This window comes from Pinus tabuliformis, chromosome 8 (genome assembly GCF_031772625.1).
Source record: "Pinus tabuliformis cultivar Carrire ecotype Pingquan chromosome 8, CPIR1, whole genome shotgun sequence".
Taxonomy (NCBI): domain Eukaryota; kingdom Viridiplantae; phylum Streptophyta; class Pinopsida; order Pinales; family Pinaceae; genus Pinus; species Pinus tabuliformis.
The window spans coordinates 359,562,565-359,590,241 of NC_142294.1; the positions used below are offsets into that span (position 1 = coordinate 359,562,565).

General features: G+C 37.9%; 1 pseudogene; it reads left to right on the forward strand.

The window, feature by feature from the left end:
* The first annotated feature begins 8,229 nt into the window (after window positions 1–8,229).
* Window positions 8,230–26,621, forward strand: LOC149235612 (large ribosomal subunit protein uL2-like; annotated as a pseudogene).
* The last annotated feature ends 1,056 nt before the right edge of the window (window positions 26,622–27,677 follow it).

A 27,677-nucleotide genomic window follows, 5' to 3' on the forward strand; every position in this document is an offset into this window, starting at 1 on the left:
TCTAGGGATAAGATATGCGACTAGCTAATAAGTGACTAAACTAAAAGTGACTAACATAAATGACTAATTTAGTCTAGGATTAAAATATATGACTAGATAATAAGTGACAAAATTATTTCATGACGAGACTACCCTACAAGCCACCAAATTTTATATCATATCCATAAGGTCAACAACAATGTGTGGTTTAAGAGATAGCTAATTTGGAACAAACTTAGCTCTAAAGCCTAGGGTTTTTTTCCACCGCTAATGTTTATGGACAAAGAGATCAATTTCTAAAGCATGTGGGAGCCAAACTATCACCTTTCCCATGTTGTCTCCCTCTATTGAACATCATGGAAAATCTCCATAGATTAGTTATGCTTACTAAAACAAACATTTCATTGGAAATGATCATTAATCCTATGGGATTACTACTTCACTATACTTTTTAACCACACGGAGCTTATTTTGATGTCTAACCTTATTATTTCATGACAATACTACCGTACAAGCTACCAAATTTCTATCATATCCATGAGGTTAACACCAATTTGTGGTTCAATATATAACTATGCTAGAACAAACTTAGATCTAGAACCTATGTTATTTTTTCACCCCTAGTGTTTATGGAAAAAGAGATATCAATTTTCTAAAACATGTGAGAGCCAAAGTATTACCTTTCCCATGTTGACTCCCTCTATTGAACATCATGAAAAATCTCCATAAATTATTTATCCTTATTAAACCAAACATTTAATTGGAAATGATGATTGATCATTACCATGACATTACTAGTTTTCTGCAGTTTTTAACCACACAAAGCTTGTTTTGATATCACCATAATTCACTTTTAATAAATCAACCAAAATCCCCTCAAATAATATTGGTGACATAAATACCTAACAATTTTCATAAATTAATAATTATTTATAATTATAATTACCTCCCACTAAACGCAAGAAAATACTCAACATTTTATTTAATGGAATTCACTTCACCTTGAAAACACACAAGAATTTAAGACGAGCATTTCATTTAAGTTCCATTCAAGGTTTCATGGATTTGTTTCTTTCAAATATCAAAATTGTTTATTTTCCTCCATTTGAAAGGTTTGTCTAGGGGGAAGAAGGAGAAGGAGAGGCGTGGCCATGCCATCACACATATGATTTGATTCACTTGGTTGAATTCATGAGATTGGATTCTCCATGCCTCCAATCATGGTCATTTGGTTCTACCGTGGGAATGTGCACAAGATTTCCCACGCTACTAGGTGATGGCCCATAACCAAGCCCTCCATCTCTCTGAGCAACTTAAAAATACTTCTAGACAAGGACAAAGAGGTGCTCAACTAATGGAGATCTATCTGGGAGAGTCAGAAATGTCAGGAAACCTAGCTATGGAAATGGGAACGGAAATGGACCTCACCTCTAATAAAGATAGCCATATCAGGGATACTACCATCCATCAATCAAGATTTCTTGTCGGATTATGTATTGGGGCCTGGAGGAAATTCCTTATACTAGGGGGGTCGGGAAGGAACAAATAGGTTCCTAAAATAGGGATTCAAAGGTTAAAGCCCATGTTTCATTAGGTTATTTCCATCGTCAAATAGGATTGGATGGAGAAGTTGTTTGGTTGGTGCACCTCACACTAATTAGGAATCATTTCTCTATCAGTGTAAGCTAAATCGACTATATGTTTCTTTTTCTCTCTTGTCCTCCCTGACTTGTATTATGAGGCCATATGTCCAGGATTCCATGGAGGAAGATGAACCCAAAGGCATAAGCGATAATGGCTTCACCAAAGAAGATGACATGTGCCTTTTTGACACAAAAATCATCCAAGAAAATAAGTAAATAAGAGAGAAAGAATGCATTTATTACGATAAGGAAATCAGATATCCTAAGACCATATGTGGTCACAAGGCAGATGCTCTAGCGCAGATGGATTCTGATGATCCAATCATCCCTAAAAATGATAGAGACCCAAAAAGGACCTCAGATTCGCCTAGACCTGGGCTTTTGAGAGTCCCAAAGCAAAGAAATAAGATGTCGAGGAAATGGACTTGGGCTCAGACAAGAAGGATTGAGGCTTTGTGCCAGAGGAGAAGTTTACAGAGGCCAAACCCACTCAAAAGGTAGGTAGCTAACTACATTTTATCTTTATTTTTTAATTATAATAATTACTGATTCTTTCCCATGAGGAACTTGAAAGAGTCTCAAACTCTCTAGGATGAGACTACAAAGCCAACCTTCCACTTTATTAAACACAAAAGAAAATGAATATGTATATATACAATGGGATGAGCCCCATGGATAACCTCCATAGTGGGAAAATAGAAAAGCTACGTGAGCTTACAACTCACAACACAACAAAGAAAACTAATTTTATTTCTTTAGAAATTACCAACACCAACACCCCCCCATAAGTGAAACGTAGTGAGGAAATAAACAAATGGGTCCCAACAACTAGGCCTGATGAGGTACCCATGTACAACAACAATGAACCCCATAGAAACCAAGAAACAAGAAAACAAAGAAAAAATAAATTAGTGAAGGTAGGAGGATTCAAGAGGACCCCCCAAAGACTACTTCCTTCACCCAAAGCATCAAATGAAGTTGAACAAACCTAGGAGATGCAAAAGGTTTAGTGAAGATGTCAGCCACTTGCGCTTCAATAGGCAGATATTCTAGATGGATAACTCTATCTTGGATCAATTGCTGGATAAAGTGCATGTAGATCTTTATGTGTTTGCTTCGCTAATGCTGAACTGGATTTCTAGAGTTGTTGATGGAGCTTTTGTTATCACACCTGAGTGGTAAGATGCTCCTGTTCGATTACAAAATCCATCAGTAACTATCAAATCCAAAGTACTTCTTTACTAGCCAAGATTGCAACACCTTATTCAACCCCAGTGAAAGACATTGCAATTACATATTGTTTCTTGTAGGACTAGACAATAGGAGCTGAACCAAGATGGTAAACAAAGCATGATGTAGACTTCCAAACATGAATAGAACCAGAGCAATCAGAGTCAGTAAAACCTTCCAAATCAGAAGAACCAGCGATGTACTGAATGAGAAACTTGGAAGTGCCTTGAATATACTAAAGAATGGACTTAACTACTTTCCAGTGACTCTCATGTGGATCCTGGGAGAACCAACAGACAAGTGCAACTGCAAAAGAGATGTCTGGTCAGGTATGTGTCAAGTACAACAAAATCCAAACCAACTATCGATACAAGGTCAGATCAACACTGAGTGATGAGAAACTAGTAGTAAGTGTAACACCTGACTCAAATGGAGAGGGCGTTGACTTACAATCAGCCATGCCAAATCTCTGAAGAAAATCAAGAGCATACTTTTGTTAATAAATATTGATGGACCTGTAAACCAAGAAAATAATGCATAAAGCCAAGATCTGTCATGTCAAATTGCTTCATCAACTATTGTTGTACACTCTGTATCATGGATGAATAACTCTGAGTAATAATCAAATCATCCACATATAGAAATAATACCAAAGATTAGTTCCTTCTCTTTTAGTATAAACTGTAGGATCTAAGTGACAACGAGAAAAGTCTATAGTCAATAGAAAACTATTCATCTTCTCATACCAAGCTCACAGAGCCTGTTTGACACCATACAAAGAACAATGAAGCCTATAGAGAAGAGAAGAGTCCTCCACAAAACCAAGAGGCTGCTCCATGTAGATTTCTTCCTATAAATCTCCATGAAAGAAAGAACTCTTCACATCCATCTGATAATCTAGCCAGCGTTATGAGGCGGCAAGAGACAACAAAAGACATATGGAATTCATTTTGGCAACAGGGGAAAAAGATTCAAAGTAATCAATACCTTCAACCTATGAGAAACCCTTGGCCACTAGTTGTGCCTCATACATGTCAACAGTACCATATGCAACATAATTTGTCCTATAGACCAATTTGCAACGAACTAGTTTTCTTCCCTTTAGAAGAGGAACGAGATCCCATGTGTGATTCATCATCAAAGAAGAATACTCTTCTGTCATGGAAGCTTCCCATTAAGGTATCCCAACAACATCAAAAAATTGTTGTGGATCCTCTGAAATGGCATGAATGAAAAGAGAAATACCAACTATCTTGGCTTGAATATTGCTAGGAGTAGGAGAAAAATAACTAAAATTAGATACATCATATCCATACCTTTCAGGCTACTTCTTCTAGGAAAGGCTTCTCCTCCCTTGTTCTTGATTAAGTTTGTTCCTGTGTAGGCTTATCAACTACAGGAAGTGGTTGTTCTTCTGGCTGATTTTCATCTTCAGGAGGAAGATTCTCATTATCCTCTTGATCATCAAGAATAAAACTATCATCATGACCTACACCATCATGGTAATATATGGAGAGAGTGGGTTATGATGATTGTTTGAAGTTATCATCAAAATGAATAGGTCTACGAAACAAAACATCCTTTGAAATAGGATCAAACAATATATATGCTTTCATGTCTTCACAGTAGCCAACAAAAAATAGTGGTTGGCTCTTTTTCTCCATAGCTTTACATTTCTCATTTGGAATCAAGGCCCATGCTGCACTGCCAAAGACTCTGAAAGTAAAGACATCAGGTTTGACAATAGTCCAAGCTTCCTCTGGAATCATATGTAACACTGCTTTATAAGGCATATGATTCTGAATATAATTGGCACAGTTCACTGCTTCAGCCCAGAAGGAGGATGGAAGGTTCTTGGATTGAATCATGCAATTGGAAATTTCTTTCAATGTCTTATTCTTCCTTTCAGCAATGCCATTCTACTAAGGGGTGTAGGGAATAAAGTGTTGATGCAAGATTCCATGTTCTCTACAAAAATATTTGAATGCCTAACTGACATAATCCCCACCATTATCTGTGCGTAGATTCTTGATATAAAGAGATGATTTCTTCTCAACAAAATCTTTAAATGTTTTGAAAGTAGCCAAGAATTCACTTTTAAACTTAAGAAAATATACCCAATATCTGCGTGAGAAATCATAAATGAAGGTAAGTGCATACTTAGCTCCTGAAAAGGAATGAGTTGGAAATATCATAAGATCACTATGCACCAACTCGAGAGGAACAGTAGCCCGTAATGCTTTCCCTTTTGGAAAGGGGCCTTGATATTGTTTGCCAAGAACACATCCTGGACAAACTCCATCTGTGCATGACACCTAAGGAAGCCCAAGAAAAATATTTTGAGAATTCATTTGCTGAAAATATATGTAGTTAAGGTGTCCAAATATTTCATTCCAAAGCTTACTTAATGAATCAGCATGTGCAATAAAAGAGTTACCAAAAGAAGGTTCAAAACCTACAAATCTGTATAAGTGAGAGTTGTGATCTACCTGTCCATATGCAACAAAAAATTTTGTATCTTGTAGTTCTTGAATGACTACACCATTGGGAGAAAACTCAACTATTTTCCCATCCCCGGAATGGTAGATCTGATAAATAGAAAGTAAAGTTTTGGAGATGTTAGGCACAAGAAAAAAATTCTTGATGCAACCATCATCTAACTACACAGTGCTTGATCAACAAACATCAAGTTGTGAAGATTCTCCCACTGCAATCTGGGAAACACTACAATCAGATGGAGATGGAAGCAAATTACTGGAATGAGTCATATGATGAGATGAACCTGAGTCAAATATCCAATTGTTTGAGAATGCATGTAAGGCTTGAGTAGATAAAGCATGGTTTGTTTTACTATTCACACACTTATCTTTGTTAAGGAACTTCCCTTCATTACTCAATGACCTAGCTTAGTTCAATCTTTAAGGATTACCACCTAGACAAGGATATCCTTCTTGTAGTCTAAAGAGTGAGAGAAGGCCACCAAGGTGACATTTGGTGGCTTTCTTGAGAGTTTCCTTTTAGGCATTTTGGGTGGGGTTAAGAATATTTTTTTTCTATGAGAGTGTTTGAGTGGAGACATAATTTAGAAAATGCTTACAAGGAAATTAGTTTCCCTTGTTGAGATCACCTAAACTACTTCAAATAAAATCTTGTGCTTTTAATAACATCTAATTTTGATAAATAACTAATTTAATAAAATTGAAAAAATAAGATTAATATGATTATTGTTATTTTTTGTATATGGCAGAATCTACAACTATAGCGAGCTTGTACTTACGTGACAGGGGACCGATTCTATCCACTACCACAATCACCTCCAAGTGTAAAAACATTGCCTCACACGTGGCACACTGAGCTAATTGAAGTTTAAACCAATAACATCATAAGAAATTCCTTAACAAACCATTCTATCATGATCTACACCATGGGGCAATTTAGAAATAACTTTTAATATTAAAAAATATAGCCATTTTATTTTATTTGAAAATAAATTTTAATATCTAATTTGAGGAAGTCGACTAAAATAAAACTATTTTGCAAGTGAGAGGAGTATAAATTGTCAATTTGGATGCTATGGGTAAAAATAGGCATTTCAAAAGAAATGAACAGGGGGATCACATGAAACAAACAAAGGGTTCACGTTGGCTTGATTACAACACATGCATGCAAGATCAGTAAGCCTCTCCCATTTACATAATTTTGCTAGCCATCTTTCAACCATCTTCCCATGCTTGCCCAAATCCTCTATTCCACACTTCAAATTGTTGGGATTCTAAGGTATTTTTCACTCTCCTTGTTTTTCTCTTTTTCACAGTTCACTTTTCTTGCTTTATTGTTTGAGTTCTTCCTCTACTTTTGTTTTCTCATCGATATTTCAGCTCTCATTAAGGAGGTTTTGCCATCATGGTATAAATGTGTGGACTATAATTGGTTGATCACAAGGGAAAAAAAGACTAAACTGTAGAGGCCATAAATTTGGGGTTTTGGGTGCCTTGGTGGTAAACCCCAGGGGTTATAAATTGTAGATCCTTCCTTGATAATTAGCATTGTTTCTATGACGATAGCACCTGGACAATCCAGAAGTCTGTGGTGGGGTTGTATTTTCAATAGATATCTGTGTTTGGTGCCCCCAAATCCCAGCATCTCAACCACCCGAGTGATTTCAGATTCTATTGGTGCTTATAATGGCAATTGAACTAGGGACAACTAGTTCTGAACTACCAATTCCATATCTTCCATATCTGTTATATTATGGAATTGCACCATCGTACTAGTGTAGCCAGCCTTTACCGATGGATTGTTTGCACAATTTGAATTTGAATTGTATTTTCCATGGCATGATTGATTCTTCCACCCTTACAAAGTTTGTAGTCCATGCTATTAAATCATGTAATAGTTCATCTTCTGTGCAATCCCTATATTTGGGGTCATGAGTAGAGGAATCATGGAATTTGTGTCAAACAACTACTGGATATAGACAAAACCTCTTCAATCACATTGCTTCAAACCATAGTTACCAAGATCGAATTCAGATTCAGATTCGAATTCGATACGATATGGTAAAAATTCGAATAATAATTTTTCAATTCTAAAAAAATTCGACAACATACATCTTAAATGTTAACAAATATGTAGTTTTCTTTCTATAACAACCACGTTTTGCTCATTTATTTCCATTAATTTTGAAATTTAAATAATTTCTATTAATTTTGACAAATATAAACAAGTTTAAAATTACAATTCACTAAAAAAAACTCATTTCACTCCTCCCTCCAAAAATTTATTTTATTTTCAAAATTTAAAACTTTAATCGAAAATCTAAATATGAAATATTAAAAATATATAAAATTTCTTCTTATATAAACCTATTAAAATTTTCAATTAATTAAATTTAATAATTAATATATAATTAAAAATTAAATGCCCACGGGGTTTTGGATTAATGGTGAATGGGTGCACTATTAAGGCACTCCTTGCGATAAGTCACTGGTTCAAATCTCCGTGGGTACTTAGGTTAGTCTTAACTAGAAAAAAATATATATATATCAAAAATATAAAAATTAATTAATTAATTAATTAATATAAATATATTTAAAATTTCAAATAATTTGCATTACACATCGAATTTTCTGACTTCACAACTCAAATTCTTCCATCCTGCGGCCATTTATTTTGGCTTTAGTGGCCACCCCTCTACGTATGTGGATATAGAATAAACTCTCAACCCAATTTCCTTACAGGCAGATGATAAACTAATCCTGTAAAATGAATGGAATTTTTTCCAAACAATTCGATATATGAATGGAATTGCCCAATTTTCGTATTTTTCACAACAGATCCAAACTCTTTGTGTAGTGATTTGCTCTGGTCTTCAGACATGGGTCACATTATTCATGCACAAAGAAAAGGAGCAGGCTCCCCATTCAAATCCCACACCCATCACAGGAAGGGACCTGCACGTTTCAGAAGCCTCGACTATGGCAAGCAGAATGGATACATCAAGGGAATTGTAACTGATGACATACACGACCCCGGCCGCGGCGCTCCCCTCTGCAAGGTGACCTTCAAGAACCCATTCCTTTACAAGCATCCAAAATAGCTCTTGGTAGCAGACAAAGGTATGTACACAAGACAATTTGTTTACTGCAGAAACAAGGCCAATTTGACCGTGTGTAACGTGTTGCCCTTGAGGTCTATTCCAGAGGGAGCCATTGTTTGCAATGTGGAACAGAATGTCAGCGATCGGGGTTCTTTTGCTAGGTCTTATGGAGACTACGCCATCATCATCAGCCACAATATCAATAATGACACTACCAGGTTTGTTTTTTAATTATATTTTGGGTGGGTTTTGTAGAGCTATAAAAAGGGTCTCTTTCACCTCTAATTACCTCACATTAATATGTCAATCCAGGAGCGTTTTGTTATTTCAAAGTGTGTCTCAATCTCAGGCTATCATTTGTCAGAGTAATGCTAGTAGTACAGTGTTCAGAAATACAAGAGTAAATGGATGCTTGTCTACAACTTAACTACTTCAAAAGAGTAAATCACACTTTCAAAGGACTAGGCAGCTTATCAGTCAAGGGTTCGGTAGCGATTACCCATCCCTTTGGAAACTGATGGAAAAGGAAATCAGAGAATAGATTGGGGATCTGGGAGCCAGACAGTGAATGCCAAGCCTCACTACGGCCCTAGATCGTCTCCCACACCAAAATAACAAACGCCAGTAAATGGAACGGCAGATAAGAAAATGGAACAACAATTAAGAAATCGAACAGCAAGTCTGTAATGGAACAGCAAATCCGAAATGGAACAACGGCTAAACAACTAAGGCTCACAAGTAGTAATCAAACTTAATCTATCAAATCAAATGCATTAATCGTAATCAAATAGAAATCTTTCACTCTTAAGGCAGATTGAATAGCACACACTAATGGAACAGCACTGATTACTGATAAGTCATGGAACATTGCTGAAAACCATATACGCACACAGCACACTCAAATAGTAATCTGATCTAAGCATCAATCTCAGCTAGAAGGAATATGACTGTGTTTCAAAATAGAATAGCATCGTTCATCTATTCAACAATCATAAAGAATATAACTCCCGAGATAAATTCTGTAACGTCAATGAACAGGTGCACAACACAAAAGCTCTGTAATGGAATAGTAACGGTATTCTACTAAGACTAGCAAAATGAGATCAACTCTGAAAAGAACAGTAATATAATGCGGAGTTAATGCAACAGTTCTATCCATGGAAACCTTAATGAATTAAACATAACAGAGCATGTGATGTAAATTTATAAAGCATATCAGATTACCAAATAACGACGATAAGCAAACCACACAAAAGCCAAATCATAATAATACAGGAGCAAGTGTCCTCCAGGGCCGGGCCCTTAGCCTCCAGGGGTACACTGCTTTAGGTTAATCCAGACTCAGAGATGAAGTAATCACCAAGTTTGTATTAATGCATGAAGCAAAATTACAATAAACCAATTCTTATCAAGACTCGATGATCAAAGTTTTGGTCTCAATAGAAATTACATAAAACATAATCATATTGAACTCTCTTAAAGCTAACAATGTTGTCTCTTTTTATAAGGGTAATGGCGGAGGTGTCTGAGTACAAAAATAGATAATACAACGATCCCTCAGGATCAAGGATCCTGAGGGATTCGCCGAACCGTTAATCCTTAATCATCTCTTTCCTCTCCTGCGCTGAGCTGGTACCTCCACCTCCTTTTCAGGGCCGATTTGCTTTAATCTGCTTAGCCTTGTTTGCATTCGGTCTCCCATCAAAGGGACAGTGGTTATCTCATCCTTGTCCTTTCCTTTGGAACGACAACTCCTCGTTTTCACTCCTTCCTGCATGAGGAAATGACAATTGTCAGCATTTTAGTCTTGCATATTAATCTCACATGTTTTTTTATATTTCTTTATCATTTTCCAAGTTCATGATGCAAAAAGGTTTGCAAGTTCTACTGAAAAGATACTGAAATGATCATCAAAAACATACCTTTTTAGTACTCCACACACCCCCCTGCTTACCCTGTTTCATGCCCTCATGAAAACGTTGTAGTAGACATGCAAGGCAGTGAGAGAGTAGGCTGGAGATGGAATTTCATGCGAAGGCCTACAACCATGATGAGTAGCTAGGTAGTCAATGAAATGGCATGTCTGACCCTTAGGCATCTCATACAGGGCTTGGTATCCGGGTGTAGGGTGCCAAATAATGGGACTTCGGAACCTATATCCTAACCACGATGGTCCTGCTCTCAAAATGCTTTCGCCATAAAGGTGTAAACAATTGGCAGCTAATTTAAAATTCTCATACTTAAATGGTTCCCTGAGCTAGATATTCGGATTAGAAATTTGATACCAAAATTTGGCTGCATCAATGGCGAGGTCTTTGATTGAAAGGAAGTATTCTAATCCCTGTCGAATGGGTGCCTCATGCATGGGTCCTAATGTTTCAATGACACCCAGAGTCTTCATGAATTTTCTATGTGCTTTCCACAACTGTACTGGGTTCCTAGGCTCAGCCCTTACCCACAAATCTAAGCCGTTTTGTTGCCTCTGGAAAGTATTATAGGCCTTAAGCCATTTAATCTGATTAACGCCAAATGAGATGAATGCCAGCAATTGAATGTCTCCAACAAAGGGGCCAGGGTTTAGCTCAGTCTCCTGGTCTAATACGAGGTTATGTAAATAGAACTCACACAGCAATCTCTGGACTTTTACCCCATAGTGCTTACAACAGTCTATAAAATCATTGACAGTGTTAATTTGTATGGGAGCACCTGCTTTAACAGCTTTTATTTTTAATTGCAAATGTTGTTCCAGTAGAAACAGGGCATAATTTTTGGTAGGGTATGTAGATGCTAAGACGTCATTGTATAAAGAACACAAGGTATCCATCTACTTGATAACAATATCTAGCAGTTACCTTTGCAACTTTTTCTTGTTCCTTCCGCCAACCTTCAAAAGCCTGGCTTTTCGATTGATTGACGTTCCTAAGTTGCTATTGTAGCTCTTCATACTTTTCGCGAGGGACCCTTTGCTCTCTAAGCTTTTTTGCTTCTTATTGAGCTTGCTTCAACCCCTTACGCAGGGTTACTGTTTTTGGATCTCTTCTCCATGCAGCAGTGGAGGCTGGGAGTTTTACCTGAAATTTCCTATTGTGTTGCTTTGAGTTCAGAACCCTTATCACTCCTGAAAGTGGTGCCTCCGTATGAATTTCCTTATCGCTAGTCATCATGTCATCCATTTCTATTTTGACGTGAATATTAGTCTGTTGTTGTTCCTTTTCAAATGGAACAGCAGTCTATTCCTTAGCATCATTTGGAACAGCAGCTGAGTTTTCGGCAGGGTTTTGAATAGTAGGACGAATTCTGATCCTTCGCCCCTTTGCCTTGTGGGGTTTTGCTGGAGTGGTCACCTTTTCCTTTCCTGAAGTCCGTTTTACCCTCTGCCTTGCTTTTAGAGTCCTAATCTGCTAGTGGAGCTGGACTATTATATTCAATAATCTCTGCTATTCCTTTCGCAGTTCTTTGATTTCCAAGATTTCCTTAGAAGGAACAACAGGCTGTTCACTGCACCCTGGACTGTGACTAGTCCCTAGATCTTCCTTCTGAGGTGTTTCTTCATTGCTCTGCTCTGGCTGTTCTGGGGTAGGAACCCTAACTGGTTTTGCCAATTCTTGGGCAACTTCTTTTTCTGCCCCTACTTCCTTCGGAATTTCTTTGGGTGTTTTCTGATTAGGGACGGATTGTTCTTGTTCAGTATCTCCTATTGCTTCTTTATCATGAACAGACATATTTTCTTCTTCTGCCTACTTTTCATGTGGTTTTTTAGGTGCATTTTCCTCCTGGGGTGTCATTTCATCATGGAGGTTTGATGGCCTAGAAGGTTGGCCATATTCGCCCATATTGGCCAAGACTGCGGCCAATTCGTCTTCTCCCACCGGGTCCTGCAATGGGTCACCTTCCTGCTACTCCATTTCCTCCTCCTGGTCAGATTGCTCGGCTTTTGTTTCAGAATGCTCAGCTTCTATTTCAGAATTCTCGGCTCCTTCCTCATTTTCTTCTTCGGATTTCTTGACCTCCTCTTCAGATTGTTCGGCCTCTTCTTCTGGCCGTGAGGGTTGCTCATCTTCAATTTCTACTGGCTGGCTGGTGTTTTCCTAGAGCCTTTCCAGCCTCCCTTGTATTCGTGCTAACCGGACCGATTTTCTCCATTTTTCTGGTTGTTCGGGTGTACCGGTGGCATGCTTACGCTTTGCTGATTCCTTGTGTTTTTCTGGACACTCGGATGTGCTAGTGACATGTTTCTGTTTTGCTAGTTCTCTATGTTTTTCTGGATGCGCTGGTGTGCTGGTGGCATGCTTACGTTTTGGGAATGGTGTTGTCAACCCCCCATCTATCATTGTAATTAGCTCTTCCCAGCTGCTCTGTTGCTGGGTGAGGCTATGACTGACAATTAATCAAATTAACCCATGATGACTAACAACTGACTCTACATGCTGTGCATTTTTTATGTTCCGTGCAATGTCATGAAGTAACGAATTTAAAAGTGCAGGTAAATTTACAGAGCATTTCTGCTTTATAACAGCTAGGAGTTTAAGATGTCGTGGTCTTACCATGTCTTTTCTACCCTCGCAGGTGATGTAGCTTTGAACGGTCCTTGCCAATTCTACCCAGGGCTCTCCTAGCATTGCTAGCAGAACTCCCTTTCCTTTAATTGCCAAGCTTTGGCCTTCATCCTAGAAGATTTCTATAATCTTCTATAATCTCTCCTTTTTTAACGTCCATACAGGTCCGGTGGCTGGTAGTCCCGAGACTTCTGCGATTATGTCATCAATGACTGTTATCTGTCTCCCCCTTACTGTGGAGTAATCCTCCTGCAAATTCTGCAGGAATTCAATTGCCACTATCTCGTTAGACTCCTGTAAGCGGTTGAGATAAGTCAGCCACCCTGCTCTTGCCAGGATTTCCCGGGCAGTAGCGGAGACTGACAACACCTGCGGTTCCCTCCAGATCGCTCTTCCTCCCATGGTTTCACTGTGAATTCTCAATGGAACAACAGTTGTTCGTGCTGTTGAAACACAGAGAGGGTAATAGACGCAAGACTTGTTTGAAAAAAAAAAAGAACAAAGTATACAACAGAAATGGATTATGAACAACAATTCGTGTAAAAATAAAAATAGCATGCCGTCAAGCCATGCCATACCCAAGTACACAACTTTCCCGAGTAGTGAGCTGACACGTAATCCCGGGAATAATGAGGTTAACCTCCCCCACTCACAATGTGATAGGCTGTCCCAGCCATCAAATAAAGGAGCAGCACCCATTCTGAAACAGAGTCATAAAGGAACAACGTATAAAAATATGCCATGTTTAGAAAAACAACAAATTATCGAAATTGAGGCGTAGAGTTGGATCACATATTACGTAAGAGGCTGTCGTGATATGATGTGAGGCTGAGAGGAGAGGACATCTGTCGTACTTTCTAAATCTCCTGTGGTCATTGTCAATTACTCTGCCATGATTGGTGATAATAGATTTGCATGCGCTATATATTTCAGGAAATGATATATGATTAATTACCAAGGTGTAAGAAACAAAAAGGGTGTTAATAACTCACCTATTGGTGTAAATAATGTGACTTCGATACCATTAACAGTGCTTTGTTGCTGACAGGTGTCCATAACCTTGGCAGAGTTGTTTATTTCACCCATGGAACCATGATCCTTTTTGTATACCTAGGGAATGTAATGTCATAATGTAGGCCATTATGCTGGCTTGGTGACACGTTAACCATAATGCCATTCACGAGGAAGGAACGAAAAGTGGGCAGGCTAGCTTGTGATGAGACCTCCTGTTCCAAGGTTTGTTTATTTGATATACCTTTTGGACCATATCCCTGGTGTGGTGGCCATAGTGGGAATGCCACTTCGCTTTCGTCCTCATGATCATGGTAGGCTGGCTCTTATTGAGACCCCCTATCCTCCATTTGACAATTTATAATTCATGTTTACTTTTTTTTCTTTTTCTTTTTCATAAAGTACTTTCCTTATTTATACACAAGGGATGGTTCAACACTCCTTAAGAGTAGGAATGGTGGAAGAAGTCTTAACATATCAATAGGAAGATATAAACCCTTTGCTAGATTTTAAGCTTTTGTGGTGGTTTCTTGGAGTAGCATGATCCAGATTATCCACAGTATCATGTTTAATTTGTCAAATTAAACATGATACTGTGGATAATCTGGATCATGCTACTCCAAAAAACCCTTTTCTCTTATTCCTAAATAGTAATTAAGGAGGGGAAAAAAAGGTTTTTCATGATAAAGATGAACAAGCATAGCAGAATTAGTAGAACAATGACAGCAAAAGATGATAAAAGAATGTGTCCTTCCTTTTGTCCTCTTACCAATGCAGAGCCTTATAAAGATAGCGATTTATGATTAGTTGATTTCAGTATGTTGAGGTTTTGTATCCATTGCATAAATGCATAGTTGTATTCTAAAAGAATTGAAAGAATAAGAGCAATAAGCATCCTTAATTTAGATCAGCAAAGGGACAAGCTGCTTCATAAGGAGAGCAGAAGTATGCAAGTGGTGTTCCTTTTGGAGAAAGGGCCAACAAGAAAACTTAAATAGCAAAAAATGCAAATGTCGTTCCTTTGAAAAAGGAACAACAGAACATTTCAATGTCGTTCCTTTGAAAAAGGAATAGCAAAATAAAAAATATGTTGTTCCTTTGGAAAAGGAACAGCAAACACACGGAAATGCCGTTCCTTTTCAAAAAGGAACAGCAAAATCAAAAATATGCTGTTCCTTTGGAAAAGGAACAACAAACACACGGAAATGCCGTTCCTTTTGAAAAAGGAACAGCAGAAATCGAAAATGTTGTTCCTTTGAAAAAAAGGAATAGCAAACATGCAAAGATGCGGTTCCTTTGAAAAAGGAATAGCGAAAATCGAACATGATGTTTCTTTGGAAAAGGAACAACAAAACACACAGATATGTCGTTCCTTTGAAAAAGGAACAGCAGAAATCGAAATGTTGTTCCTTTGGAAAAGGAATAGTAGAACAAGCAAATGTCGTTCCTTTGGAAAAGGAACAACACAAAATCAAGAATGATGTTCCTTTGGAAAAGGAACAACAGAAACACACAAATGCCATTCCTTTGGAAAAGGAACGACAAAAATCGAAAATGATGTTCGTTTGGAAAAGGAACAGAAAGACACAAAAATAAAGAAAAAGATTCTAATTACAACAAGATGACGACTAATCCAACGGAATTTGCTCCTTTTGAAAAAGGAACAACTGGAAGAAAATGTTGCTCTTTTGTAAAAAAGGAACAACAAAAAAATGATAGCAAAACATTAATTCAAAAATATGTACAAAAAATGATTCAAAAAAGAACTTATGTACAAACTGTAAAAAGAAATGAATTCCTTAATGAATTATAGGTGAGGAAGACTTCTCTTCCTCTCCCAGAATCTCCATATCAGTGTCTCGACGTAGCTACTGGTAGAAGGACTCCCAGGTGAGTGGTTTGCGATAGAGACAAACTCAGTGGCCATTTACCTTGAAGGCATATCTAGAACCGTCAACAGTGATTAGAGTAAGAGTTCAATTGTCATGTACTTTCTGGATTTCGTATGGTCCCAACCAACGAGTCTGGAGTTTCCCAGGGAAGTCCCAAAACCTAGAGTCATACAATAGAGCCTAGTCTCCCTCGTGGAAGACTTTATTTTTAATGAGAGCATCATGCCATTTGGCTTGTTGTTATTGGATCAGGGCAGTATTTTGAAGTGCAGAGGGCCTAATTTCGTCCAACTCATTGATCTACTGTAATCGACTAATCTGTGCCTCACTTAGATCTAAGCCAACTTCCTGTGTTGTCCGTAATGTTTGGATTTCAAATTCTATGGGGAAGATGGGTTGTTTTCCAAACACTAATTGATAGGGTGAGTAACCAGTGGTGCTTCTCAATGTTGTTTTGTAAGCCCAGAGTGCTTCAGGTAGTCTAGCGGCCCAGTCACGTCTATGTGACGCAATGGTTTTTGTTAGAATTGCTTCTATTATCTTATTGCTGCTTTCTACCTATCCATTCGCCTGTGGGTGGTATGGAGTAGTGATTTTATGCTGGACATGATAGTTGTTGAGTGTTGCAGCTATTCTATTCCCAACAAACTGTGGTCCACCGTCCGTAATTATTTCTCTTGGAAGGCCATAACGTACAAATAGATGGAACAGGAACTGTATGACAGAGTCTTCTGTAGCTCTAGGCAATGCTTCTGCTTCAACCCACTTGGTGACATATTCTGTTGCCACCAAAATATATGTTTTCTAGTTTGATGATGGGTTGATAGGTCCAATGAAATCAAGAGCCCATCGCTCGAATGGTTCAATGACTAACTATGGTTTCAGAGGCATCTCATTAGATTGACCAGGACGTCCTGCTCGCTGGCAGCTGTCACATGATTCGATAAATTTCTTTGCATCTTTGAAAATAGTGGGCCAATAATATCCTGTCTGCAGCACCTTATGTCCAGTTCTACGTTCGGAAAAATGTCCACCACATGGTCCATCATGACAGGCTTTTAAAATGTCAAATATTTCATCTTCTCGAACGCATCTCCTGATATGCATGTCTACCCCTGTGTGAAACAAATAGCCCCCAATCCACGAGAATCGAGTGCTCTTCTGAACAATCTGTTTCTGCTCATTAGGGGTTAGATGTTTTGGTAGTTTACCTACTGCGAGTTAATTGGCAACATCAGCATACGAGGGTGTTTGAATAGCAACAGCAAATAGATGCTCGTCTGGAAATTGATCTTCAACTGTTGCTACATCGATTGGCTTTGGCATTCTTGAGAGAAAATCGTCTACAGGGTTTTCTTTGCCAGGTCGATCCTTAATTGTGATATCAAATTCCTGCAATAAAATCAGCCATCTAGTTATTCTGCCATTTGTGACACGCTTATTTTCTAGATATTTTATGGTAGAATGATCTGTGTACAAGATAACAGGATATCCAGTAATGTAGTGTCTAAATTTACTGACAGCATGTATTACAGCTAGGAATTCCTTTTCAGTAATGGTATAATTTAATTCAGTAGGGGATAAATTTTTGCTGATGTAATAAATAGCATATGGTTTTTTATCCTCTTCCTGCCCAAGGACTGCTCCAATGGTTGTGTCTGAGGCATGAGATGATATCTGAAATGGCAAATCCCAATTTGGTCCTCGAAGGACTGGGGCTGTGGATACGAGCTTCTTTAGATCCTTGAAAGCACGTTCACATTTTTTTGTCCAAAGAAAATCAACGTTACCAGTTAGTGCATATAGAGGTGCAGCAATATGTGAATAATGTTCTATAAATCGCCTATAATAACCAAAAAATCCAAGAAAACTGCTTACCTCTGTTTGAGTAGTAGGAGTGGGAATAAGCAAAAGTATTTGGATTTTTTCCTGGTTTACCTGAATGCCAGCTGCTGAAACATAGTGTCCTAGGATAAGTCCTTCAGTCATCATCATATAACATTTTTCGTGGCTTAAGCAAAGCCTGGTAGCAATGCAGCGTTGTAGGAATTTTTCTAGGGTGTCCAATGCTGGATCAAAATCATCTCCATATGGTGTAAAGTCATCCATGTATATCTCAAGTCCATCATTTATTAAATCTACAAAAATACTAAGGATAGCCCTTTGGAATGTGGCAGGAGCATTGCATAAGCCAAAAGGTAGAACTCGATAGGCAAATGTTCCCCAAGGACAAGTAAAAGTAGTTTTGTCTTGGTCTTCAGGGGCGATCTGAATCTGATTGTATCCACTGAAGCCATCCAGGAAGGAAAATAATTTCTTTCTTGCTAAAGTATCTAATACTTGGTCTATGAATGGGAGAGGAAAGTGGTCTTTTTGAGTTGCTTTATTTAGCTCCCTGTAATCCACACAAATTCTCCATTTCCCATTCTTTTTTGGTACCACCACAAGCGGAGAGACCCATTTACTATCAGAGATAGGATAAATAAAATTGACATCTAAAAGTTTTTTAAGTTCAGCTTTTACCACATCTTTTAGATGAGGATTCAGTCTCCTTTGAGGTTGACGAACGGGTCTGGCATCTTTTTCTATATAAATGTGGTGTGTACATAATTGGGGGTCAATTCCTTTCATATCAGGGTAATCCCATGCAAATGCTTCTTCATATTCCCTTAACAAATGGATGAGCTTCATTTCTTGTTCAAGTGTGAGGTTGGCATTAATATTTAAGGTTTTCCCCAATTCAATTTCCACAATTTTACTATTTGCAACAGAAATAATAGGTATTGTTTGATCATGTGTATCTTTCAGAGGATCTTCTTCTAATTCATTATCAAATGCTGCTTCTATCATGTGACACTGTGTGCAGGATCTAGATTCAGTTTAACTAATGAAATTATTAATGGCATCATCTTCCATTTGGTCTTTAAAATCAAGTGCCCCTTGTATAGTTAATGGAGATCTAATGTTATCAGTAAGGTATGATAGAGGGTGCTTATTAGTTTTGATTATTGTGACACTTGGCTATGCTGGAGGATATAGAACTAAATTCTTGATATTTGGGCCTTTGGTTATGGTCATATTTCCTTGCCGACAACCAATGTAAGCATCGGCAGTGGCGAGCCAAGGTCTACCTAAAATCAGCGGGTGTCCATCAAGTCAGGTTTTGGGATTGATTATCAGGAAATCAGTTGGATATTCCCAGGAATCAACAGAGACCATGACATCATGTAGAGTACCCTCCAGCCTAACCACAGTTCGGTCAGCCAATTCTAGCAAAGTAGAGGTGGGTTCTATAGATGTAATGCCTAACTTTTAGCAAGTAGTGGTCATTAGAATATTAATTGCAGCTCCTAGATCAACTAAGGCATTACACAGGGTCTGACCATAAATTTGAACAGTTACAATTGGATTTCCTGGGTCCTCATATTTAATGGGTGTTTCTTTCCCTGATAGTAAGTCAGATAAGGTGATGACTACTTGGACTCTTGGATTATTTGTTATATTCCTCCTTGGTTTCTTTATGCGCAATTCTTTGATAGTTTTTGCGTATATGGGGATGTCTTGAATGGCTTGGAGGAATGGAATTTTTATATACATGTTTTGTAATTCTCCCAGAATGTCAAAATCAGGATATTGTATAGGTCGAGGGATGACTAATCATTCTGGGAACGGAGGAGAGGATGTGGTTGCTTGATTATGAGTTTGTTGTTTATTCACATCCTCTTGTTGTGATAGATGTTCTCTTGGTAACTGATCTTCAATCTAAACTGGCTTATCTCAATTGGTTTCAATAATACGCCCAAATCTTAACTGAAGATCATTACACTCCTTCAGGTCGGGTCCTATTTCTGGTGATTCTATAATTTGGAGAGATTGGACCGGTCTGTTATTTGGATTGGGGTTGGGTTGGGCTAGGAGTTGCGGTCTCAGGTTAGACTAGGGATTTTGTTGTAAGGCTGGCAGTGTAGGTTGAGGGAGCGGAATAGTTCCTACTGGCTGATGCATCGGTCTCTGCCAGTTTGTCTACCATGCTGAACATTGTGAAGTAGGGGGAGTCCATTGTGGGGGATATGGGTTACCTTGCTAATATGGTGGAGTATAAGGAAAATTCGACCAACCAAATTGGTTTGCCTGATTCAGCCATGGGTTCGACTATGGTGACCAGTTTGGAAACGGGGGTTGGGATTGACTTTGCCACATACCATATTGTTGAGAATTATATTGTGGAGGTTGAAAAGAAGAAGTTGGGTCTCAAAACATACCAGATTGTCTCGGCTGCCACTGACGACGTTGGTTGATAAAATACATTGATTCCGGTTCTTCTTCCACTTCCTTATATACCGCCTTCAATCCAAGAAGTGAAGGGCAGCTCTCCATAAGATGATCTTTTATACAAATGGCGCATGTTTGGACTATATCCAGTGGACACTCCTTGTGAGTACACTTTTTCCTGCATCGGGGGCAAAAGATTGCCAAATTCTATTCTGCCTCCATTTGCTTCTTTTTAGCCTGCATAATATCAAGTTGTGTAGTTAGTGTCCCCAGAATATCAGTTTTAGAATTTTCCAATAAATTTCCAATTTCTACACATGTTACTCCTTCTGTTGAAATTTTATTATCTCTTACAAACCGATCATGTTCTTCTGGTTTTACTCTTGTGCTGCCCCTCGAGCTCCTGATACATAAATCAATAATGCCAGAAAAATTCTCTTGATAAATATCCCTTTTTCCCATGATGTTTAATGTTTCGATCCATTGTTCCTTCATGCCCCTTATCAATGCAGTTTTTAACACACTATCGGGTAAAGGTAGTGATGCATAAGGAGATCTTTGCAGATTATATTGGAAATGTTCCACATACTCCTGTAATGTTTCATTCAGCCTAGCTGTGATCTGGAATATTTTGTCCTTCAGTTCTATAGACCTGCAATAGTCCTGAAATTTTTTTAGAAAAGATTCTTTCATTTGATCCCAGTTATTTATAACCCCACCACCTAGTCCCATAAACCATCTTAAAGCAGCCCCTTTTAATGTAGAGCGAAACAGTTTCAATTTCTGGGGTCGGTGGTGTAATCATATCCCCAGCACAACACGTCAAATTCAAATAAAACTGCGTCCGGATCTTCTGATGTAAGACCATGAAATGTAGGGATCTGTTGAAGAGGGATTGCTTTCACAGGCACATTTGTTGCAGAATCCACTATAGGGTATTGTAATGTAGAGGTTTAAGTGTTTGGCTGATTTTGAGCCATGGGGTCGAATATATGTCAATAACCTTCTGGGATGTCTAAGAGGGTATTCCTAGGTTGAGAGGGGATGGATTTGACAGGAATGGTTTTAATAGCACTTCCTCTATCTAGGATAATGAGAATGCCTGATGTCTGAGGAGATTGAGTAACAACGATTCTTGCAGCACTTCCCTTGTCTAGGTTGTTTAATGGCTGAGTTGTCCTAATAGGAGATCTTGGCTCCTCAAAATTTCCCCTGTTTCTCCTTCTCCTTCACAAAGATTGCTGAAATTCCCTTCTTGCAATAGTTCTAGAGTAGAATTTTCAATTTCTTGAAAGTCCTGCTCTTCAGTTTGACTATGCACCTCAGCAAAGGCTACAGATGGTGATCCTGTGGCCTGAAGGGTACTAGTAGGTTGTTTAGAAATGATTTTGTGGGTCCTACTGATGGCTGAGATTCTGCTTTCTTGTAGATTTCGTCTATGAAGGTCATTCGGCCAAGGGTCACCGGCCCCTTAGCTTTTTCTGGCTTGGGTGGAGGTTTGGTATTTTTTTCTAGTTTTTCCGCTGAGTCATGCACTCAAATGAACTACTAAATTCTATTCGAACAAAGAAATAGCAAATATGTTAGGAAAGCGGACAGGGGAGTAGGGCTTTTACATGCTCCGTACGTAGGTTCTTACCTTCCATTTTCAAAATCCAACTCTTCCCTAGCTGGTTCGTACACTACTTTGAAAAAAAGGACAAATGGCTGCACTCTTTCCCCAGCAACATCGCCAAAATGTAGAGCTATAAAAAGGGTCTCTTTCACCTCTAATTACCTCACATTAATATGTCAATCCGGGAGCGTTTTTTTATTTCAAAGAGTGTCTTAGTCTGAGGCTATCATTTGTTAGAGTAATGCTAGTAGTACAGTATTCATAAATACAAGAGTAAATGGATGCTTGTGTATAGCTTAACTACTTCAAAAGAGTAAATCACACATTCAAAGGACTAGGCAGCTTATCAGTCAAGGGTTCGGTAGCGATAACCCATCCCTTTGGAAACTGATGGAAAAGGAAATCAGAGAATAGATCGGGGATCTGGGAGCCAGACAGTGAATGCCAAGGCTCACTACAGCCTTAGATCGTCTCCCACACCAAAATAACAAACGCCAGTAAATGGAACGGCAGATAAGAAAATGGAACAGCAATTAAGAAATCAAACAACAAGTCTGTAATGGAACAGCAAATCCGAAATGGAACAACAATTCTTAAATGGAACAATAGCTAAACAACTAAGGCTCACAAGCAGTAATCAAACTTAATCTATCAAATCAAATGCATCAATCGTAATCAAATAGAAATATTTCCCTCTTAAGGCAGATTGAACAGCAAACACTAATGGAACAGCACTGATTACTGATAAGTCATGGAACATCACTGAAAACCATATACGTACACAACACACTCAAATAGTAATCTGATCTAAGCATCAATCTCAACTAGAAGGAATACGACTATGTTACAAAATAGAACAACATCGTTCATCAATTCAACAATCGTAAAGAATATAACTCCCTAGATAAATTCCGTAACGTAAATGAACAAGTGCACAACACAAAAGCTTTGTAATGGAATAGTAACGATATTCTACTAAGACTAGCAAAATGAGATCAACTCTAAAAGGAATAGTAATATAATGCAGAGTTAATGCAACAGTTCTATCCGTGGAAACCTTAATGAATTAAACATAACAGAGCATGTGATGTAAATTTATAAAGCATATCAAATTACCAAATAATGACGATAAGCAAACCACGCAAAAGCCAAATCGTAATAATACAGGAGCACGTGTCCTCCAGGGCCAGGCCCTTAGCCTCCAGCGGTACACCGCTTTAGGTTAATCCAGACTCAGAGATGAAGTAATCACCAAGTTTTTATTATTGCATGAAGCAAAATTACAATAAACCAGTTCTTATCGAGACTCGATGATTAAAGTTTTGGTCTCAACAGAAATTACATAAAACATAATCATATCGAACTCTCTTAAAGCTAACAATGCTGTCCCTTTTTATAAGGGTAACGACGGAGGTGTCTGAGTACAAAAATAGATAATACAGTGATCCCTCCGGATCAAGGATCCTGAGGGATTCGCCGAACCGTTAATCCTTAATCATCTCTTTCCTCTCCTGCGCCGAGCTGGTACCTTCACCTCCTTTTCAGGGCCAATTTCCTTTGATCTACTTAGCCTTGTTTGCATTTTGTCTCCCATCAAAGGGAAAGCAGTTATCTCATCCTTGTCCTTTCCTTTGGAACGACAACTCCTCGTTTTCACTCCTTCCTGCATGAGGAAATGACAATTGTCAGTGTTTTAGTCTTGCATATTAATCTCACATGTTTTGTTATATTTCTTTATCATTTTCTAAGTTCATGATGCAAAAAGGTTTGCAAGTTCTACTGAAAAGATACTGAAATGATCATCAAAAACATACCTTTTTAGTACTCCACAGGTTTGTTTCTGGCACCACTGGTGTCGGCCACAATCCTGACCATAGCACTACCAGGTTTGATTGGTTTTTATATTTTAAGGATGATGGTTTTCAAGGATAGACATTCTTAGGGTTTCGCTATGTTTTCCCCCATGACAGTTGTATTTGGAGATCTAATTGCTTAATATCATTAGGTTGAATTGCATTAGCGGGTTTGTTTTTGATTCCTACCTCTAGGAGTTTATTGGTAACCGTGAAAACCTTAAGTTGGGGTCTTTGTTAAAAATGAAAAGTCTTAAATATATTCTTTCAAAACATAAATTATTTGCGTTTATCTTTAGTGCTTCCAAAACAATACTTGGATTTGCGAAAAGTCGACGGTACTACAAGATAGGCTTGACCACCCCACCGGCCTGCATGTGCTAGCCATGGCTATCCTCTCTTCATGAATTTATCTAAACATGTCACAGTGATGGGGGAATTGAACTCTAGTGGGCGGTATCACCACCCCTGCTTGAAAACCAATCAAGTCTCTAGTGAATAAACAATTTGTGTTTTCCTTCAATTTCATTTTTGTTGCAAGTAAATAAAAGTTTATTAGAGAGAAATTAATGTACAAGATTTCTATGTCAAGTATTTATCTTATAGGATACATTGTTTGGTCTTTAGGTAAATGATCGATAGACACTTTATACTTTGAGACTGACAACATTACATATTATGCTAGCTAATTAAAAACCTTATCGGAAAGTTGACCAAGAAACATCAATTTATCTCACCTCCCCTGGATTGAAGGGTCATATAATCTGAACGTTTTCCTCTCATAAAGTGTTCCTCTTTTTATGTGTGTACATTCATGAGAAAAAGTTTCAGATTTAGCCGTTAGACGAGGTTATGCTCAGAAAGAAATGTGTTCATAATCCAACATTTATGTCCAACTACAGTGATTATAATATATCATGAATTTTTCTGCAAGACCCTTTCTTAAATCAATTTAAAGTATTTGGGTAGAGGTATAATTTGATAGATCAGCTATCCTTGTGGCCATGAAAACAAATCTACGAAAACATTTCTAATTGCCTTGAGCGAGTTGGCATTCAGACATCTAATAGGTAGGCTAGACATTTGCACCCAGATAATGCCTAAGGATAAGAATTCAATGAATATATTAAAACCTATCTTCCATGGCCTTGGAAAAAATATCCAACCCTCCATAAACCAAGGCATATTGTACATAAGATTTTCTTTGTCAAGAACAAAGATAAATGCAATGATGAAAAACTCTTGCCCCTGGGGTGTATCACCATAGTAGTTTGCAAGAAGAAGCCTCAGGACTTGGATACACATTGATATCTTTCAGCATCAGACATACACTATTTAATATAGAATCAACCTATGGGCATGGTAGTAAGACTCCTCCACCTTAACCTAGGAGGCATAGAGAATCAGAACCAATACGAAGGTTGGCTTGTAGGTGTAAAAGAATGAACATGAGGGATTATTTGAGATAAAAGAAAATCCTTTAAAGAGAAAAAATTCTGGGTCATCCCTCTATTGGTTGGATCCATCAAAGAAAATGGGATTGTTTCTTTGTCAAGTGGAGCTTTTCGAGGAGCCAAGCCATTTTTTATTGAAAATTTGAATGCCTATATGCCCTTTTCATTTATCATATATATAGAGGGACATTTGGAGTAGGTTTTGGGTCATCACTACCACTGAGTGTGAAACCATAAGCAGAGAGATTGTGGTGATTGAATATCCATAAGTGGATGGTGTATGCCTGCAAAGACAACATGAGATGTTTGGAGCCCAATAAGCACAAAGTTGTGTTTAGCGTGAAAGCATAATCACAAGCTTCAAACAAGTTAACAGGCTTTAGCTTGGATGTTTAGGAGACGTTCTCCTGTCCACCTAGATTCGAATCGTTCTTTTGACATGTGGTCCTTGCGGTCTATTTGACTCTCCAAGGAGCCATTTCATGTGGATGGGGCCAAGAACAATCCTTGGGTGACTTTGATGGGTTAGATTCCGACCAGTCAGTCGCATAGCCAATAATTGACTCCACAAATATGCTAGTAGATATTAGTTTTTCCAATATATTAGGGAGTAAACACTATAGGAAAAGCCAAGCAATATGAAAAGGTCAAATAAGCCATATCTTAGATTTACACATATACATTTAACGAGTTAGAAGAATATTTACATGAGTAACAGATGAATCAGCTTACATAGCCTTATTGGAAGTGCCATGCCCATAATCTTTATGGATAATAGATATGCAAGGTGGCATGTAAGAAAAATGGAGTTCAAAATAAGAGAACATGATCTCATGTGGTGCTTTCGTCTAGCTTATAACACCATGCATAGAAAAAACAACATAGTCAACATCAACAAATTTATTTAAATGACTTTAAGCTAGAATATTTGGTAGTGGAAACATGAGAACAAAGAGTGGGACTACTTAACTTTTATCATGGATCCATAGATCTATGTTGTCTGAATGGGAATATTAGAAAGAAAAAATAATTATTTTAATTCTTCTTAAAATTTATAGGAAACATGTTAATCACAGTTTACAAGATACTTGGGGCCTTATTTTCAGATTGTATGTTGAATCTTGGTTCTATGTTGAAGTTCAATTTTGTTATATGATGTGATTGTCTCATTTTCTAGGGTGAAGCTTCCCTCTGGAGCTAAGAATATTGTGCCAAGTGGTTGTAGATCTATGATTGGTCAAGTTGCTTGAGGTGGAAGAACATAAAAACCAATGCTCAAGGTTGGCAATGCATACCACAAATACAAGGTCAAAAGAAATTGTTGGCCCAAGGTTCATGGTGCGATTATGAATCTAGTTGAGCATCCTCATGGTGGTGGTAACCATCAACATATTGGTCATGCTAGTAATGTACATCGTGATGCACCACCAAGGAAAAAAGTTGGGCTTATTTCTACCATAAGAACTGTTTGTCTACATGGACAAGCTGCATCAGTAGCTGCAAATATGGACAACTAATCTTAGTTCATTTATATTTGCAAGGATTTCATTGTCTTATTTTGGTGTGTTATTTTTTCATAATGTATCTAATGAATTCTACTATGGATATGAGGATGTGGACACCAGTTGAATGACCTACTTAGTCTTGGGCAGCATCGAGTATGGAAGCAGATGGCAGTCTCTTAGAGTGGGTATGCAACATTTTTCCCCATTTTAATTTTGTTTATCATTCATTGTTTGTGCTGGTTTTGATAACCAATTTTAATTATTTATCTTTTTTTCAATTTATATCATTAACATTCCATGTTTCCCAGGCCAGGTAACATTTTTGGTTGCTTTATATGAGCAGCCTGTAGGACTAGGATGTTCCCAATGAGTTTTGAACATTTGTCAAGTACGCCTTGTCGATTCTAGATTTTCATTGCAGGTTATCACTTGAATTTTTATCAGGTTTTACATTTGATTGACAATGAAATTCCCTGCTTTTTATAAATTAGTTGTATGTTAATTTTTAAAATTATTTAATAAAATTGTCTTCAATACCCACACTTCAAACAATTGATTTCACGCTACCAGGTTTAAGGTTTGGGTTATTTATTTGGTTAAAATTTCCCAAGATTTATATCATATCTTAGGTGTCAGGTTTGAGTTATTTATTTGGTCAAAATTTCCCAAGATTTATATCATATCTCAACCTTTTGAAATTCATGTCATTCGAGTGTAACAGATCACGACAAGGATGAGCCCTATTAAGCTCACCAACTCTTTTACTACACTTCATGAATCATAGTGCAAATGGACTCTGAATTCAATTATTTTGCTTGAATAAACAATATTAAGCAAACTCCTCTCAGTAAATATTAGCCCCAAGTCATATTGGAAATTCTGACATCTCAGTAAGATTGGCTCGGCAATGAGTTTGACACCCAATTCCTTGCAAGTCAGACAAGACTGTCTGTTTAAAAAATAAATTGATCACATCCTTAAACTTTTAGCCCTTGGACTCCCTCATTAAAGAGAATATCATTCTATGATCCTGGTAATGTTCCAATACATGACGTGTCCACTGATTCA